Source organism: Mesocricetus auratus, unplaced genomic scaffold, assembly GCF_017639785.1.
Source record: "Mesocricetus auratus isolate SY011 unplaced genomic scaffold, BCM_Maur_2.0 Super-Scaffold_100013, whole genome shotgun sequence".
Classification (NCBI taxonomy): Eukaryota; Metazoa; Chordata; class Mammalia; order Rodentia; family Cricetidae; genus Mesocricetus; species Mesocricetus auratus.
Window position 1 is genome coordinate 50,502,039 of NW_024429196.1, and position 17,445 is coordinate 50,519,483.

Sequence of the window (17,445 nt, forward strand, 5' to 3'; positions counted from 1 at the left end):
AATCTAAAGATCATGATCAACAGACCTCTACACTGAACCTTCAAATGGATCCCTTGAGAATAAGGACACATGAATGAATGGAGGAGGTGATATGTTCCGTCCTTTCTAAGAAACAGGAGTCCTGGCTTTCCATGCTGTGCAATCAGAGTTCGCCCCTACTGTATGCTTACCACTGCAGGCAGACGTGGTTTTGTGAGTACAGGTACAAGACTCATTGCAGTCACCCTCCAGCATATGCATGTGGTTCCTGCCATTTAAGAAGCATCCAGTGGGGTGGGAGAGATGGCTTAGCAGTTAACAGTACTGACTGCTTGGTCAGAGGACCTGGGTTCAACTCACAACACCCACATGGCAGCTCACAACTGTCTGTAACTCCAGTTCCAGGGGAACCAATACCCTCACACAGATATACATGCAGGCAAACACCAATGCTCATAAAATAAAATTAAAAAATTTTTTTTCTAGCAAACATGGCAGCCATTGTATGGAATAGGTCCCTATGGAGGAAACAAGTTTAGACCTAGCAACATTCAATATTAGTGAAAAGTCACAGTGTCTGAAACGACACACATCCAGACAGAATTCTAGACATGAAAGTAAATAGACTATATACCCAGACAGAATATGAAACAATTTACCAGTATGATATCGAAAAGAGCAACCAATATACATTCACTGCACAATGGCCAAGACACTATAAAAGTAATTTGCTACATAATTCTATAATCAGAATTACTGTTCAGTGGCACAGATATAGGAACATCCAAACTTACTCTTGCAAAACACATGAGGAAACTAATGAAAACTCTGGAACAAGTTTCCCAGGTTCAAATGCTGGCTCTGCTTCTTATGAGAGGTGCACCTTCTTATAGCCAATGTCTTCTCCAGAGCTCACTAAGTTTCCTCAATTGACAAATGAGGGTAAAGAAATGGCTATTCAAATGAGATAGGGGAAAGCTGGCAGGTGATACCCAGGAAGTTCTTTCAGCATAGTTGAGAGAACAAGAAGTCCTGGGTCCTTAGTGATGCTGGTGTATCCCTGTGATCTAAGTAAAAGGCCTATCCCGAATGCTGTAGCTGCAAAACAAAATTACCACAATCTCCACTGCTCTCTCTGTAACTCTGCTTGGTGGCATTGCATGGATTTCTCGCTGAAAAGGGAACTGAGAAGGCTTGATGGGTGAGTTCATTTAAAGCAAATACGGCAAGCACTAAATCCCATCTGTCTCCTGCAGGGAAGTGAAATGGCAATTTTAGACAAGCAATAACTTTTGCTGGGAAATCCAGTAAACCATCTAATTTTTGATTTTCATATTGACATATCTGTGGAGTCATGGGCAGGTGCGACATTGTCACTTACTTGCATAGGTTCTCCATATTTGAATCTGCATGCGCTTCAACACTTTTATACAAGATACAGAGGTCACTCTATCAAGAACCACTCTGAACATGAAACACATTATGTCTTTCTCTGCTTCCCAAGTCAAAAAAGAAAGACGCCACACAAGATAAACTCAAGTTTTAAAATCCTTAGTTCATACTGTACAAAAAGGTGGAAAACACTTTCTATCTTGTTACACATTTTAAAAACTTCTCTTAAAATGATGCATTCAAAAAGTTATTTCACTGTCAAATGAATATAAATTAATTCAACGAAAGGTGTCATTTAAGGAAAGATCTGAATCTTGTTTCTCTCTGTAAGATTCCCTGCTTACTGTAATGTTTCCCTTATTATGTGTTTTTCCCTTCCAGTCTCTTTCTTCATCTTTACGATTCATTGTCAAGCACGCTTATGATTCATCCCTTTCTTGCACTTTTTGAGTGTCTTCAGAAATAGCTCCTCCCTCGTCATTGTCACTGGACAGTTAATCTGGTGGTGGATAATCCCACCTGTTAAAGATCAGTGCCGTTAATCTCTGAGTGAAAAGTAACAAGCCATCCCACCCTCCTGTGCCTTGGTCCTTCAGGAAGGGTGGAGATTTTGCTGACTGATGATAACGTAAAATTGAAGTGACAGAGTGTGAACTGCAAAGTTAATCCATCTTCCAGTCAGTGTGCTCAAGTCACTGCTGTCCAAGGGAACCTTGACCCCATCCTCGGTGAAGACCCAGGGCCAAGTTCCCATTGCTGTCACCTCCTGCCGCAGCAGTGGGAGAAAATGGGTGTGAATAAATTGTTTTGTAGCGTGTCACATCCTGAAAGGGCCCTTAGTATCTTCATAATGTGTAAAATACATGTTCTCATAAATGTAATAAAATGTGCTTGTATACAGCAATGTATAGAAACATAAACACCTTTATAGCCAATAAACTTTAGTGTGAATTCTATTATTTCATAAAGAAAATGACATCCTCAAATTTTAATTTGGTCTGACTAGTACATTCTAACTATCATGAAAAATGACTGAATTATGCAGGAAAGGTTATGCCCAGACTATTGAAACATGCTTCCCTGTATGCTATCATTGTTTTTTTTTTCTACACAAGGATAACCACCAATATGTCAACTTTTCAACCTATGTTTATCTTCAAAGGCCTTAGCATTTATCTTCCATTAAACTAAAAGAGATCTTCAGAGAATTCAGCTAGTTCTTTTCCTATAAATGTGTTGACCATAGACAAAACTTGGGAATGTTAGCACCTTAATATGAATTTGACAGAAGGCTGGTCCTTTGGATACAAAAATAAACACTTCATGCAGACAAGATGGTTAAACAGACAAAGGCCCTGTTGACAAACTTGACAGATTCCCCAGTGCCCATACTGTGGAAGAGAAGTGACTCCCATAAACATGGGCCTGTGGTGCATGCCCACCCACCCAGGGAGAGAGAGAGAAAGAGAGAGAGAGAGAGAGAGAGAGAGAGAGAGAGAGAGAGAGAGAGAGAGAGAGAGAGAGAGAGAGAGAGAACTACTTTGACATTTAAGCACATGAATTTGGCATTAGTCTGGAGTACACATACTAATGTCTGTGGAATAAAAGTTTGGTCTCTGACCACTTGTGTAGCCTCCCTACATTCTAACCCTCGGCCATGCCACTTGCTGGCACAGTCCCCACAGGTGCCCTGTGAACTCTGCAGTGGCTGAATGAATGGAACTTACCCCACTTCGTCTTGCCTTGTCCAGGTCACTGAACCCAATCTTCACAATGAATCACTTTATAAAGGCATTTGTGTTTTAAAGTAAAGCAGAGGAAAGACATTAAATCTTTCTCAATGGTTCTTCCATTGGTTCATAACTTACTCAAAGAGCAAGATAGATAGGCCTCTTTGTGAAGGAGATCAAGTTTGAGGTAGGCTAAGTGTGGCACTTCTGAAATCACTTTCTGGTTACCTTTTATTTATCCCGGCCATCTACAGAACACCTGTATCTTCATCCTGAAGCACCTGATTCTTTCATCTTGGTCTCCTTCTATCCATTTGTCCTCCATGATCTCCCTATATAGCCTTCACTGTGACTTTGTATTCTATGCCACAGACCAGACCGCCATTTTCTAAACTCTAAAAATAGACTAATGCTTACTCATTATGGTTTAAATACAGACTAGTTGTATTCCGAAGGGTCTGTGTATCAAGACTATGTTTTTCAATGTTCTATAGTACGAGGTGGCAAGACCTTTATATATGGGATCAAGTAGGAGGCCACTAGACCAGAGCCTGTCTGTCATTCTCTGACTTCTGTCTCTCCAAGAAATCTCTCTTGCATGTCACCATGACACCAACTACCATGAGGACCTCACCAGAGCCAATGTTATGCCTTTGAAACTCCCAGAACTGAGAACTAAATAAACCTTTTGTCTTTAGAAAGAACTCAGCATCAACCATGTTACTATATTAATAGGCAGTAGACATTAATAAAATATTGACTTAAATTATAAACATTCATGATTATATATATTACGCACCTAAAATCCTTCATGGATACCAAAATTCACAAATCTCTTACATCAAGTGGAATAGTATTTGTATGCATACTTTGCCCACCTTCTTGTATACCTTCTCTGATCTCTAGATGGTTAATAATATGTAGCACAATATAAGGGCTGTGTGGGTCATTGTCATATTGTCATGCTTAAAGAAGAAGGACAGGAAAAGAAATCTTCACAAGTTCACCATTGACATAATTTTTCCCTGTATATTTTTTACCTATAGCTGGCTGAACATGCCTGTGAATATGGAGAGCTACGTTTATTATATTTTCATAATTCATGCAAACATAGCTAGGAATAAATTGCTCAAGCTTGGAATGGCCACATAACTATAGAACCAGAAATTATATGAAAAACCCTATAAAGGCTGACACAACTTAATTAATACTGCCTGAATAGGACAGGTGACTATGGCATTGACTCAGGGCCAGGATTCTTTCTTAACTAGGCCTGCTCATACACATACCAAAAAATGATGATGGCTACACAAATCTTTCTGGCTTAATTAACACACTCATTCTTCAATCAATCATTAGCTAGAAACAAAGATTATGGCATGGAGATTAGCAGAAAGGTGAACCAACACAGGGACTAAAATTTCATGGTATGGTCATAATTATAAAATTATCATTGCAAAATTTGAGAATGTGTTTGAAAACAAGAAGCTAATATGTTCTAGTAGACAAGTGATTATATGTTCTACAGTGAGAACTGCCAGTGTCCAGGCCATGCTTCAAACACATGCTTCAAACACATGTCCCCATCCCCTTCTGTCAGACCAACTACATCAGTAGATACCATAAAGTGTTCCCATCCCTCTCAGGAAGCCACATCTTACCTTCCATGCACTCTAACCACTTAAATGGAAATTCCTGGGCAAGCCCCCAGAATCTTTTATCCAATGACCAACTTTCTAATTATAAAATCCCAGGTACCAGGGAGAAATGGGGAAAAAGAGAGGGAGAGACAAAGAAAGGGAGGAAGGAGAAGCCAGACAACTTGGCAGGGCAGGGGGAGGGGGAGGATGAGGGGAATCATGAAAGGAGTTAAAATGAGTTTTACTTAGAGGCAGAGTTTTCTGAGAGATTGCCTAATTCCAACTGCTCAGTGAGTAGCATGGTTTTCATTTCTCATATGGTAGCAGTTGGGCTATGAATGCCATCCTGAAAGCAAATAAATACTTACATATGCTCTAAGTCCGTGTACACAGACAAACATCCATACATGAACATGTCCACATACAAGGTTTACGTGACACGCAGGGCCCCAAATCAGGCCAGGTCAAAAGCTTGACTCCAAAATAGTAACTCATCCCTATTCTTTTTCTACCTGCCCCTGGGGAAAAGCCCACATGAAGTATTAAAAGCAGACGTGGCCCTGAAATAACAATTTTGTCTCCTATTATCGGTCATTGCTGTTGCCCAGTCCCCAAGGCAGAAAACTGCATTGGCTCTGGAGGCAGAGTAGAGATAACCCTGGCCCGAGGAGGATACTTACAATTGCTCTCCAAATGTTTAACCTCGGGCCGACAGGAAACAGCCATTTTCTCAACGGATTTGACTCACCCCTATTTCTGCACATCCAGTATAAGACTGATTCTGCAACTCTGTACCTTTCAAGAAAACTAAACTGCAACAAAATAACAATGATAAATGACAGCCCTGGCAACAGTTAGCGCTCACGCCATTGTGCCAGGCACAGGAGACACAAATTTGACCCAGGTTTTTCTTTAAACTGCACAACAGTGAGCTATAAAACACTACCAGAAGTGATAGCATTGTCCATCACATTTTAAATATTTACACACAGCCACTCCTTTGTGTTTAAACATTAAAGCTGGAATCCTGAAAATGCCATCAACATGCTTTGACACAGGAAGCCTCACTATGGCATTAGCCATTTATTCATCTGCAACTAACTTATAAAATATTAAATGCAAAAATCATGACACAGCTAAGAATGAAAATTTTATTTCAAAATGCTTTGTTGGGGACTGAAGGGATGCCTCAGAGGTTAAGCACACTGATTGCCCTCGCAGAGGACAGGGGTGGTGTGTATGTGTGTGCATGCATGCACATATGCATAAATACAGTTTTGCATGATTTTAATGCCTATTGAGTCATAAAGACTAGTTCAGTGGTTCAGCACACAATCTAAACATTCAGAATCAAAATAATAAAAGTGCCTAACAGTATAATTTAGCATAGTTACATGTAGTCAATTCAAAATGTATTAGCTTGCTAGAGCAGTGTAATAGTTAGGTGTCTGTTGCCATGATAAAAAGCCATGACCAAAGCAACATGGGGAGAAAAGGGCTTATGTTATTGACAAATATCAGGTCATGGTCCACTATCCAAGGAAGAAGGAACTCAAGGCAGGCACCTAGAGACACGAACTGATCGGAAGACGGCACAGGAGCATTACTAACTTCCTCCCCGTTGTTTGCTTAGCCTGCCTTCTTAGCTTGCTGCTGGCCTGCTCGGCTCAGGACTACCCGCCCAGTGGTGGCACCGCCCAGGTGAGCTGGGCCCATATCAATCACTAATCAAGAACATGTCCCCAGCCCCGACTGGCTTGCACATAGGCCAGTCTGGTGGAATCATGTTCTCAGTTGAGGTTTTCATCTTCCCAAATGACTCTAGCTTGTAAAAGTGATAAAATACTAACCAGAACAGGTTGAAGTAAGAAAAGCCTCACCCTAGGTGGCTTAAAGAACAGAAATGTGTGGTTCCACAGCTCAGAAGGCGGGGCATCCGGGTCTTGATACCGGCAATGCTGGTTTCCTCTATGTCCCCACTGCTTTGAGTACAGCCACCTGGCAGCGGCCTCTTCCCACGGTTCTCACTATATTCTCATCTTCCTTCAGCCTGACTCTCCTTGTAAGGACACTTGTGGTGTTGGGATATGGCTTCATGGCAACTTAATTACTTTAAAGTTTCTATGATAACTTAATCGCATTCATATGGTGATGTGCTAGGATTTGAGACTCACGTATAGGAATTTTAGAAGATCGCGATTGAATCCAGAATAGTCATCAATAGAACACATCAGTTAAAAAAAACACAGTCACGGTATCTCTGTGGCTCTGCTCAGATCGATCCCCCAATCCGAGGAACAATCAGACATTGATTCTTATCTTGCATTTCTTTTCTTTTTGTCTATTTTGAGATTCTGTGTCATATTGTACCTCATTGCGGCCTAGAACTCCCTATGTAGCCCAGGTTAATCTTGACCTCTTAGCATTCTTCTTGCCTCAACTTCTCAAATGCTGGGATGACAGGTATGCATTAGTCAACACATCCAGGCTTAACTTACTTACATCAGTTGATAATGTTACCAAATATATTTGCATGGTTTGAAAGTCTTACTTTATCCCAAACAAAAAATCTTTGAAAACAATAAATTTCCTTCTAAAAGACAGCCTGCGCTTTACTCCTACAGATTTTGATATACTGAGTGTACATTATCATTATTTCAAAATCCATTCTAATTTCCCTTTTGGGTTCTTCTTTGACCTATGGGTTATCTGGAAGTGTGCTGTTTAATTTCTAAATGTTAGGGATTTTCTTCGTGGCTTTCCATTATTAACTTCTAATTTAATTCCACTATTGTCAAAGAAAACACTGTGTGTGATTTCAATTCCCTTTAAATTACAAAGACTTGGTTAATGGCTCAGCATATGGTTTTACATTTGGAATTAAAATAATAAAGTTGATAATGGCATAATTTAGCCCGACTACATTCATGGTGGCTAAGTTGATTCAAAATATCAGTCATTTGGAGTAGTGCCTGAGTCAAGAAAGACAAACTAAAAAATGTTTTTAATTAGATAAAAGGTAGATTACTTCTCATGGAAAAATGAATAAGCAATTTATTTTTAGGAACATGAGTATTCTTTTCACACCAAGTGTTGACTGAAGGGCAATGCAATAAATATATTCATATGTTAAGAGTCACACCATTTTTCTTAAACAAATGCTAATCACTTTCTTAACCTCTGGAAATCAAATGATGCGAGACAGCAAAACTTATGCTGAGCAAGGTATCCCTCCAAAGGGAATCAGCTCCAAAAAGTCAGTCCATACACTCGGGATGAATACTGGTTCCACTGCTAGTGGCCCCACAAACTGCCCAAGCCACTGGGGGGATGGGAGGGACAGGGAACTGGAAATGGTATGTAAAATAAGATTGTTTTAAAAATAAAATTTAAATTAAAAAAACTTATACTGTGGAAAACTGAACAGGGCTGATATCTGTAAAAAGAAAAGCCCAGCAAAATAGACGTTCTAGACACAAGATGTTATGTACAACAAAAAAATAAACATTTTCATCCAAACATTTTCTAACATATCATAGGAGAAGGGAGCATTTAAAAACCCACTTTTCTATCCCTAAAATGGGCTATAACCTAAAAGTACTGAGGAACACAAACAAAAGAAATACTCAGCACTGGCTGTCTTACTTCAGGGAAAAACCATGAAGTTAAGCACATTTCTTTCCAGTGCTATTTAAACACAGGATTCCAAGGTAAACCTTATTTAGATGAATTTCTAGTCAAGGATTTGACCTACATAATATAATTTGTGTAAATCAAAAAGCCAAGCAATATCCTTGAAGGAAGGGGCTAAAAACAGTTTAAAATTTTTCAGCTTGGGAATAAACATGCACTAAAGAAACATAAATTTTCACAAATACTTGGCACCAAACAGCTCAGTAGAGAGGACATTAAAGGTCTAACTTCTTTTAAAGTATAGTTCCATAACTGTTGTGAAAGCTGTATGCTCTAGTTCCAATCACAATCATCACAAGTATCGGGAGCTAGTAGTCCCATCTTTATCTAGTGTTCCATGGATCCAGCCCTAGGTCTACTTACTGCCTGCTAACAACAGGCTATGGCAAGATAGGAGCAGACAATACACTGGCTTGATTGTGTTCTTCCTGGTACACACACTACTTTGACAAGCCTGTGTTAATGAAAAGTTCCCTTTCCAAAGATGTTTTTGAGCAAGGCCGAATGGCTCATGACTGTAATCCCAGCACTCCAGAAGCTGAAGCAAGTGGATCACTGAGAGTTCAAGGCTAGCTTGGGTTATACCCTGGGACCCTGTTTCTAGCAGCTAAAGATTTTTTTCTTACAAAAATTCTGAACTCAAGCCAGCAAGCAACCTCCTCCACCAGGTCTGCAACTGCACCATTTTTAGGTATTATATTAGATTTTCTTATACAGTTCCCTATTTAAAAGGTTTAAATGCCAAACCAAGTCTTGGGAAACAGAGTGTACTCTATCTAAGGCATTTTATGGCATCTGGCATTGGGATCAGTGTTGTGATGAAAAGAAGAAAGTAGCTTGAAGCTCTTTGTCCTGGAAAGATTCTATTTTGTATGCGATGCTGGTGGTGGAATACATGGCCCACCACATGCCAGGCAAACACAGTACCACTGACCTACATGTGCTAAAAGCTCCAGAAATTAATCCTTACTACAGGAAAGAGGGACAAAGCCTTCTGTTATTACAGATCATGAAATATTATTACCATAAATTTTATTTTCATAAAACAAAGTTTTAGAGTTGGCCTGAAGGAATTAACCCTTCTTTATGGCCAATTCCTGACAAAATGATAGAGGAGAATGGCTTCCCTTCAAGTATACCATCCTTAACAGTAGAAGCCATAAGGCTTTGACTGATAAGTATTTAGGGAGAAAATGTATCAACCCATTTGTAACAAACATAACAAAGTCTTCCAGCAATGAAGAAAGACAGCTCTTTGTTTCCCTGGGAAATATCTTTTAATCTGAAGTGTATAAAGTATTCCAACACAGCAATCAGCTTATAATCATACACAGACTTATTAAAGTGAACCCCACTGCTAGTGTACAAGTCAGAGGTCATCTCATACAATCATCTTGATACCAGAAAGTAAAGATCTGAAAGTTAAACATCACTCTCTGTGTGATAGAATGAGGAGTCTAGATCTGTACCAGGAGATCTAAATCCAAGTCCTGCTCCATCCGTCCATTGTACACAGAGACTGCCTAAGACTCAGTTTTCTCATTGCAAACCCTACCTCACCCAGTAACTGTATTATATAAGACAAACATGTCAAACCTCTGACATAAGGCAAAAATACAATATTTATTAACTAAACAGACATTTGTATTGGTATTATCATATTTAGAATAAAACGCTAAGAGGAAATAATTTCGAATTAGGCTATTTTGTTCATGTTCCATGTAAGGGTCTTTGGGCTCATTTTGGTTGTTTTTGTTCATTTCTTTTGCTTCTGTTTTTGTTTTACACAGGATCTAATTGTAGAACTCTGGCTAGCCTAGAACTCACTATATAGGTCAGGATTGCCTCAAATGGACTTTGGGCTTTCTAACACCAAATCAATTTCCATCTTCATGCCCCCAGCCCCCGTGTGTGTGCTTGTGCATCTGTGCTTCTGTGCGTGCGTGTGCGTGTGTGTGTGTGTATTTCTGTCTGTGTCTGTCTCCAAGCTCTCACATAGTCTTGGACTCCCTATGTAGCTAAAGATGTCCTTGAACCCCTTATCTTGCCTTCACACCTCTGAAGTGCTAGGGTTATATATGTGCAGCTCAATGCCTGATTTATGAGATTCCAGTATCAAAACTCAAGACTTTGTGCATGCCAGACAAGCATTCTATAAACTGAGTTACATCTCCAGCCCCCAAATATCTCTTTAAATTTAGACTTTTCAACAGACAAACATATGATTTTGACAGCTATAAAATAAAATACTACACTACATTCAAGATTAATATAAAAGGTCAATATGACATTGGTTCTGTTTTTATATGGTGGGTGAAAGTAACACTGTATTTTTAAATGCATGGATCACTATGGTCTTTTCAACAGGAAAGCTTTAGCCATGATGATGTCACAAGGGCAAACACAACTCATGCTGCATTCATAGCATTCTCAGCAGAAATGAGAGGTGTGATCAAAATGCACTATGAACACCACCTGGATCTCAACGTGGTGAATCCTGGCCATCCTTTGTTGTAAATCCCAGTGGAAAAAGCAGAGTTAGTACCAGAAGACCAAAGATGGGGAGAATAAGGCTCCTGACTTCAAAACAATAGTATGGAAACAAAGAAGGGGGAGGGGGCATCATGACACCAGTGCTTTGACTGTTGATTCTGGACAAGTTCCTGGGAGTGTTAAGAGAATGAGCTGTGACAGCATAGAAAAGCAAGTGTCGGTCCTGCTAGACAGTGTTGGCTCCACAGGGTTGAAGTAAACCTCATTTTGTCCTTTGACAAGGCTAGCAGCTTGGTAGACAGAGGAACTACAGTGGACATGATATATTTGGGCTTAAGTGGGGAATTAGACAATGGCACTCCTGACAACTTGAAGTTCATGATGTAAAGGCATGTGCCAAATGTGTGGGCAGTGTGTTAGCCAGGGTGCTGTCACCACATAGTCAGTGCCAGCCTCAGGTACCCAGAGGCAAGGTTTTGTCCTCCATCCCTCTGCTTGATGAATGGATATTTATTATATTGCAGATTGCCAAATGAAAGCAAGTATCTGGATACCAAGCCATTCCCCTTCCCTATATACCAGCTCAGGTAAGACTCTTCACAGAAGCAAAAAAGTGAGAACATAATTTCCCTTAAGTGCACTGATTGCAATGATTTTGTGTGTGTATACACAAGTATGAGCACCTACGTGCCAGGTTGTACTTGTGAAGGCCAGAGAAAGTCGCTTCTATCCTTCCACCATGTGGGGCCTGGAAATGGTGAGGCTTGACCTCAGCAGTAAATGCCTCGTCCTGCTGAGCCATCTTGCTGGCCCTTTATTTCCCACTGAAAAAAAAAAAAAGAGCCTGAGACTTGCTGCAGAGAAATGACTCATTGGATGTGACAAAGCCCCAAACCAGCAAAGCTGTTATTTAACCTCAAGCCTTGAGTCCTCTGACATTTCAGATGAAACCCAGGATAGGAAAAACTACAGACACACAGGTAACAAGGTAACAGAAAACTGACAAAAAGTAAGAGGCATTATCTGAAAAGCAACTTCACTTAGGGGCCCAGCGTGCCCATAAAGAATCATTTCGTCCATCAATGTCTTGAAACATACAACTCACTATGATTTATGAGACGGCAGAGTCAAATCAAGCTGCACTACAGATTTAGAACAAAAAGAATGATCACCCTCCTTTCTCTCAGTTGGTCACAGGTCATCGGAGTAAAGAGGCTCACCGATCATATGTGATAGCTAAGGTCCTTTCTTACACCAGTGGTCCATTATCACAGTACAAGGCTAAACGGTTTGGGAAATGTATGTTGAGGGTTGGTGCTCAGCAACTGGCCAGATAACCACTGGCCACTAACAGATCTGATGCTCTTGAAATGCAGAATTCCAAGTTACCACTCACTGGTCAGTGATAATCACTGGTGCGCTGTGGGGGAAGTTGTCAGTAACTCCAAATGATCATCTGCACGGTTTACCTCCTGGAGTCACTGCAGGCTCCCAAATCACAAAGGAAGTAGCTGTGAAAGATATAGCCTTGTTTGCAAATCAATATAGGTATCCCAAAGATAGTTCTGACCTGAAGAACTACAAGTGACCACACTGCCCCAACTTCCAAGGCTTCCCATTCACTGGAGCCCCTCCTTACTTATTGCTTGTGATGACCTGAATGAGAATGAGAATGGCCCCCATAGGCTCATATATTTGAACTCGTGGTCCCCAGTTTGGTGGAAAGCAAAGCATTAGGAGGTATTGCCTTCTTGGAGAAGGTGTGTCACTGGGGGTGGGCTATGAGTTTCAAAAGACTCCTGCTAGTCCCAGTGTGTATTCTCTCTCTCTCTCTCTCTCTCTCTCTCTCTCTCTCTCTCTCTCTCTCTCTCTCTCTCTCTCTCTCCCTCCCTCCCTCCCTCCCTCCCTCCCTCCCTCCCTCCCTCCCTCCCTCCCTCCTCTCTCCTAGACAAGATGTAAGCTTCAGCTTAAGTGAACCACCATGAACTCTGAAACCATAAACCAAATTAAGAGCCTTCTTTTATAAATTGCCTTGGTTACAGTATTTTAACACAGCATTGGAAATGTAACTAAGACAGCCTTCTTGAAGTTCCAGCATTTATTCTATGTCCTCTTTCTCTCCAGAGTTAAACCCGGGATCTGGAGTTACATAAGGAGGGAGAACCATGAAGGCCATACATTCAGGACTTGAAAATTCTCAGGACAGATCTCTTCCTTGCTCTCATCGCGACCAGGTGTCACAAGGCTTGGATCTGTAAGATCCAAGGCAAGAGATACTCCATCCAAGCCAACCAAATGGAGGGTAATGGCAGCCTACCAAAACAGCAAAACAGGGAAAGGGTCTCCAACTAGCAAAGGAAATCCATATTTAAGCATATGCTCCACTTCCTGCGCCAATACTATCCAAGCTTGTAAGAGTGTGCATGCCCTCTGGCATTCAAACAGAACAATCTTGGTTTGACTTTCCTGTCAAGACTCCTTCCCTCCAACTACTTCACAGTCACTGCGCTTCTCCTTTGCAGTATCTCAGCTTCAGAACTTTTGTAAAATCCACTCTGTGTGTCAGATGTCATCTTTGGCTTTTTCTCACTTTAAGACATCTCTTGATTTCTGCATCTTCTTACTGGCTTTCTGGTCCCCAGCTTCTGTGAGGGACACCAAAGGCAAAAACTCATTAGGTAAACAGACTGCCACTACGGGGGCTGGTGGGGAAGAGCTAACTAACTTAAACCAACACTACCCATCTGGGACGTCAAGGGCTTGCGGTATTTTTCCACGAGCTGCTGTCTGACAGCAGCTACTGGAGCAGTTCAAACAGCTCCTGCTGGTGGCATGCGCGCGCGGCATCTGCTGCCAGCACAAATCTTCGGATTAATGAAACTCCTAAGCAGCGCAGCAGACGTGCCCACCGCTTTCTTCCCTTCAATGGCACGCGAATGCATTTCAAACCTTGGGTTTATGGCCTGTATCGGTTTTATTTTTATTTCTATTTTTTAATGGGGAAGGAGAACGGAAGCTTAGTTTTGCTATCCAAGACAACATCACATCCAGACAGCAACTCAAGGGCAATGATTTGAAGAAACCTCATAGAGACCCTGGGATTGATGTATTCTTTCACCGGAACCAAAAATGGGCAGGTTGTAGTCCGTGGAAGGGAGGGGGGGGGGTCAATGTTGGAGGAGATGGAGGTGTCTTTCAATGTACACTTAGAGAAATCGCTCTCATATATTCCCAGCCTCAAATAAAGATTTCACAACTTCAGCTGACTGTGGTCATGAACAAGCCATAAGCACTGAGTACTAGCACACCCCACCAAGAGTTCTCAGAGCCATGGCACCATTCTTGCTCCAGATGGCATGGAAACTAATTTATAAATGACAAAAGTTCAATGAGTGGATGGCAGCTGTTCAGCTCCAGCTCTCTGGCCACCCACTTCAGTAGAGCTGAGAGCTGTCAATCAACTCCTGCATCCCAGAGGGCCTTCAAACAGCATCAGAACATGTGTACAATATGTTCGCAGAAAGGAGCTGGCCAAATATGAAAGATTAGAAAATCAAGTGAAATAAAAATAGGAATGCATACCGTTTTCTCCCAAATCCACAATACTAAGCAGGGGCTGGGAATAAAGGACTTTACTTTAAAAATAAAAAAAAAACAAGCTTTTCCCATTGTCTTCCTATTTTGTTTCTACCTCCTTCCTGTACATTCACTGTTAGAGAAGTATCTAGAACTTCAGCAGTGTTACTTTAAGAACAGATCATCAGTATTTGCTGTTCTTATCTACTCAGTCAAATAAAGCTTAATATGAAAGTTTCTCTGCCTAATACTAGGCCAACTGCTTCTTTGAAACATAAAGGTGCTCCCATTTTTCACTTCCTTTCTGAAAATTTTAAGTATCACTTTGGACTGAGAATGTAGCTGAGTTGGTAGGGTACTTACCAACATGCATGAAGCCCTGGATTCAATCCCCAGCCTAGCATGGTGGTACATACCTGTAATACCCACACTGCTAAGATGGAAGCAGGAGAATTGGAAGTTCAGGGTCATCCTTGGGTACATAGCGAGATGGAGGTTAGCCTGGTCTACATGAAACTGTCTCAAAAGAAGAAAAGATGACTCTAAAGTACAGCCTTGCAAAATAATAACCCGCCCCTAGTCCCTTCCCTTGGGAAAAGTAGCTCAGTTGCTATTTAGGGAATAAGGAATAATAATAAATAATTACAATAAATAATAAATGATTCCCTAAGTTTTAGGAAACCACTTATACAAGAGGAGTAGTACTAGCTTCTCTAACTAATTAACTGTACTAACTAAAGTTGCTAAACTATTTAAAAAGCATACTGACATATAAAATAAATGTAATCTACACAATTTGCCAAAGTTGAAAAAGCCAGATACAAGCATGACAACTGCAGAGGTCAGGTTATAATTTACAGAGTGAAAACTTTTAGGATAGGAACTATCTGCCAGACTGACTCTCTGGCACCCGCTTTGATTGAGTACTGAAGCTTTCTAGTTCTAGTCCAACCAGGGTTGCTTTAGATAATGCAGAAGGATGATAAACAGGAGCCCAAGATTGCATCCCTGGAGGCAGGCACCCTCGCACAAACTGCTGCTTTCATCTCTTCCATAAATAGATCTCAAAGGAAGGCTGCTGAGGCTCTGTGAGGTGACATGTTTATCATATGCCCGGAGTCTGCTAAAGAGAAAAAATGCTTGCCTAGAACAGACCTATAATCCCAGCACTCTAGGGGACTAAGGAAGGAAGATTTTGAGTTTGAGGCCAGCCTGTACTACATAGTGAGCTCCAGACTAGCCTAGATAACACTCTAGCAAAATAAAAGTAGATCCATATGAAAACCTACACACATAAGGCACAATTTTCAATTAAGATGTTGTAATCAAAAAAGATTTTGTTTCTATTTTCTTAAAGTGTGTGTGTGTGTGCGCGATGTGTTTGATTATGGGTACCTGAATGCAGGGTACACACGTGGCAGTCAGATGACAGCTTCTGGGATTTGGTTCACTCTTTGTACCTTTTGGAGGGAGTTCTGTCTTCTTCCACTTTGCACACTCTAAGCTTCCAGAAGACACCTTGTCTTCCTTCTATGTTGATCTAAGACTAATAAGACTACAGGACAGAGCCACTGCAGCCAGTTTACTGTTGGCTACAGGGGTCTTGTGGGTCATTGGGTTTGTGTAGCAAGCACTTTATCCACTGAGCTGTCTCCCAAGCCTTAGTTTATTTCTGTTTTCACACAACACTTTTTAAAATGGCCTAGCAATAGTGGAAAAGTAAAATCGTCCTCCAGATTTGTCACGGGTGTCCTTTTAATACCTTGGAGCTAGCTGCAAAGTTTGTAATTTTCTTTTAACCATAGCTCTATGTGTTCAATTAGAAATGGGAAGAGGGAGGGAGGGAGGGAGGGAGGGAGGGAGGGAGGGAGGGAGGGAGGGAGGGAGGGAGGGAGGAAGGAAGGAAGGAAGGAAGAGGAGGCACCCAGATCTAGAAAGCATAAATGATCTTGCACAGCATTTCAGCATATACAACCCTAACTTCCTACTTGTTACTACTGATAACCAATCAGCAATGCAGAAGGAAGAATGATTTTTTAAGGAATCATAGGCATTTGGGCATGTACCCAGAGCCTGGGAGCAGATAAAAGAACTTGGCAAATTTTAAACTTATGCTAAAGATACCATGAGGATTAAATTTCACACTGAAGAACTGTATTTACTGCAAAAAGAATCTCTAGTCAAGCACATTATCCCAAACTTGGGACTGAATACATTCAATAATGCTTCCAGAAAACACTGAGCCATTGTCTCCATTCTCTGCCTTAAGGAACTTGGACAGACAGCCACCAGACAGGCAGCTGAGCTCCCCATGGCTTTCAAGGATGATTTTCTATAGGACCATGCCCTGACTACAAAGAAACTTTACACAGCAATCCTGTAACTCAAGATGCCCTGAGTGTGCACCCTGTGCTAAATTAGTGTGAGCTAGAGGCTGTTGCTTACCAGATTCCCTTGCCAAAGAAACAACCAAGCAAAACAGGGGTTTAGTGAGTATAAGCAACAAAATGGTAAGTAGCCAGAACACAGGCTCAGAAGCAATAGAAAACATGCTCTAGAGATTCCAAAGAATAGTATGCATATCAGTTCCTCTTCTAGCTGTAGGATCTGATTCCCAAATGTGAAAAATTCATCCAAATAAACAGATAACTAAAAAGCATATCATTAAAATGAACCTAATCACCACTATCCATTACAACTTTTTGTAGTAGGGAAAATGGTGCATATCTCAACTTCTCCACCTGGCTAGGATACTAGTCATTTGAAATGGAACTCTGATATTTGAGGACCTGAATTTTTACTCTATTGCTGATGCATTTCATTTCAAAATTAAAAAGTCAGATGTCACTGGCATTTACCATATTGGACACAAGGGCCCTAGAAATCTAAATCAGATTTTTTTTAAATCACCATGAAAGCTGAGGGTGTAGATCAGAGCACTT

At 40.9% G+C, this 17,445-nt stretch overlaps 1 long non-coding RNA gene across 8 annotated transcripts in view; it reads right to left on the minus strand.

Annotated features, from left to right (window-relative positions):
• Window positions 1-17,445, minus strand: part of LOC110340244 — a 395,612-nt gene that overhangs the window by 93,914 nt on the left and 284,253 nt on the right. For 2 of the 8 annotated variants that reach the window (XR_005880821.1, XR_005880815.1), the window contains one exon: window positions 12,919-13,572. The exons of the other annotated variants lie outside the window; for them this stretch is intronic. This is a non-coding gene — a long non-coding RNA (uncharacterized LOC110340244). Of the gene's footprint in view, window positions 1-12,918; window positions 13,573-17,445 lie in introns of those variants that run through there. 8 annotated transcript variants of the gene reach the window in all.